Below are 2940 nucleotides of genomic sequence, written 5' to 3'. Positions count from 1 at the left end.
CCTGATCCCCGATGGCCAAAACTTCCCCGTCCCTAGCCCCGATCCCCGACGGGGAACCTTTCACAGTCCCCATCGAGTTTTCCCGACCCCGAAATTCCCCGATCCTCATCAACAGATCAAAAACAAACAGATGAAGCTCATCATCAACAAAAGAGATCAAAAACAAAAAAATTACAGCTCATCATCAAATTACAGATCAAAAAAAAATTACAGATTAAAAAATTACAGATCAAAAAAAAATTTACAGATCTAAGCTGATGAGGGCAGCGGAGGAGGATATCGGCGGAGGAGGGCGGTGGTGGAGATCGGCGGATGAGGAGATCGGAGGAGATCAGCGATGGAGATCGACACGAAGCTCTCCAGTGAGAGATCGAGTGAGAGAGTTGAGAGAGTGAGAGATCGGCGATGGAGATCGACACGAAGCTCTCACTGGAGATCGACCAGTGAGAGAGAACGAGAGTTGAGAGAGTGAGAGAGAAGAACGAGAGTGAGAGTGAGACCGAGTGAGAGAGTTGAGAGACAGAGAAGAACGAGAGTTGAGAGAGTGAGAGATAAGAACGAGAGTGAGAGTGAGACCAGTGAGAGAGAAGAACGAGAGTGAGACGCACAGGTTTATTATATATATATATATTATATATAAGGGGTATAAAAGTAATTTTATTTCGGGGACGGGGTCGGGGTCGGGGCTGGGGACGGGGACGGGGACGGGGCCGGGCCGGGCCGGGGCTTGAACACTGATCACCGTCCCCGGCCCGAAACAGATCGGGGATTGATTTTCAAATACCGTCTTCTCCCCGTCAGGGGTATTTTTCGGGAAAAAATCGCTAAAATCGGGGTTGGGGTCGGGGACCCCCGTTGGGCCGGTTTCAAATTGCCATCCCTAGCCTCATCCACATATTACAATCATAGCATGATTCATCCACAAAACATTACAATCTGTGATTCTTAAAATATAATAACAATTCAAATCACTAAAACCATGAACAGAGCAGTAGTAGAGATTGTATGTCTTTATATTGTTACATCTACATATGTTTCTGAAAACAAAAACTAACCAGGATATATAGCATATTTTCTATTTATTATTTTTAGAGTTAGATTTAAAAACCAAAAAATATAGATAAATAATACGTTTATTTTTTTCAATTCAAAAAATATATTCAAGTTGAACACACAAACATAATATTTAAACAAACTGAAAATACAAAGTCTTATAAATTACTAGGGGTGCTTGCGATTTGGCGGTTTGGCGGTTCGGTTGCGGCCAAAGAAATCTCAAATCCACCATCCGTCCGCGAAATTGACGAATTGAAGAAAATCAATCCGCAACCGTCCGCTCGTCATCACGCATCCGTCCAAAATGCGGCGGATCGATTCGGTTCGGTCGGTTTTGACAGATCGATATATCCGTTGCTTACCCCTACATTGATGTTTACCCAGGCTCACTCTCTCTCTTTTTCCATGGCAGGTCAGGGAATCAAAAGATCAAACCAAATGGATTTACACAATCGTCATTTATATTTACCTGTTTTGAAAAATAAATAAATAAATTTGAATATTGAACAATATTACTAAATTATACTCTATTAATGCACTAAAAATATTATATTTTGTTGGTTGCTGTCCGTCCTAGTTGGGAAGTCCCACAAGAAGTCAAAAGAATTTTTTGTTTTATTTTATTATTACTTATCTTGGTAAGGACACTTGAATTCTTTAGACTGTTTAATAATTTTTCAATGAGTTTTAATGAGTTTGGAGCGGCAAATTAATATTAGAATTTTAAAATCATCAAAAGAAAGTACAATGTCTACATAAAATCCATTATTCAATTAAACTCTATATAATTTTGGATGGTGAATCCAAAGTTGCAAGGGATGGCTAAGGTTTTTTTTAATTCTATCCAACATGGAAATACGGCACTAGATACTTGGAATATAGATACCAAGATTTGGAATATAGAGTGAAAACATATATGACTTTCACATAATACAAGATGTCAATTAAGCACACTAGTAGGTTGCAGTGGGCTTTAGTCTTCTCCTATGACTATACATAATACTTACAAGGTGGTACAATTGCATACATAAATTTAGGAAAATCTCATCAACACTAGTCCTCACATCACAATCCTCCCTCCCTCTCTCTCTCTCTCTCTCTCTCTCTCTCTCTCTCTCTCTCTCTCTCTCTCTCTCTCTCGTGTGTCACATTGACATAATGGACTATGAATATAATTTAAGTTTAATTATTTAGAAGTCCTAATCACAACAATTGTGGGAATTCAAGTTTCATGTAAAAGGTTTTGAATGAATAAATCTCATTTTGAAATGTAATTAAAGTTCTTATCAAGGATACGATTTTGGAGAGCCTTTAATTTTGAATCAATGACGTTTCGATTTCAATTTTTTGCTGAATTTGAATTGTGACTAGAAGAAGGGATTTCGGCATTATACATATTTCAATGCTTTTGATATCTTTTGATTTCAATATTCAGTTTGATTTTGTTGTATATTGCTTCTTAGTAAGCACTGAGACTGTAGTTTGAATAAGTGATCTATTGGATGTTAGATTTGAAATTTGCTTAAAATTGATAATGACTTCAGTTTATAGTTATCAAATTGAGCATGGTCTTAAGAATCAAATCAAAATAAATATGTAAGTGAAAATGTTCACAATAATAAAAGCTATAACGCCCTCAAAATAAACCTATAAATCATGCATTCATTACATCCATAAACTTGAGAGAGTAGAACGTAATGCCATTCAACAGAGTATTCTTACAAAAGATATTACATGTTGACAACAAAAGTAAATGCTCTATAGGCTTACAACTTTCTAAGTCAACACTTGGGTTCAACAAAAGTAGAGTTCTAACTCTTTACACAAAATAAGTTCATGGCTTGATATACATGTAATATACAAAAGAGAACAACAAAAAAAGCT

Source organism: Camellia sinensis, chromosome 4, assembly GCF_055761805.1.
Source record: "Camellia sinensis isolate YWXY chromosome 4, ASM5576180v1, whole genome shotgun sequence".
Classification (NCBI taxonomy): domain Eukaryota; kingdom Viridiplantae; phylum Streptophyta; class Magnoliopsida; order Ericales; family Theaceae; genus Camellia; species Camellia sinensis.
This window is presented reverse-complemented; position numbering follows the sequence as displayed.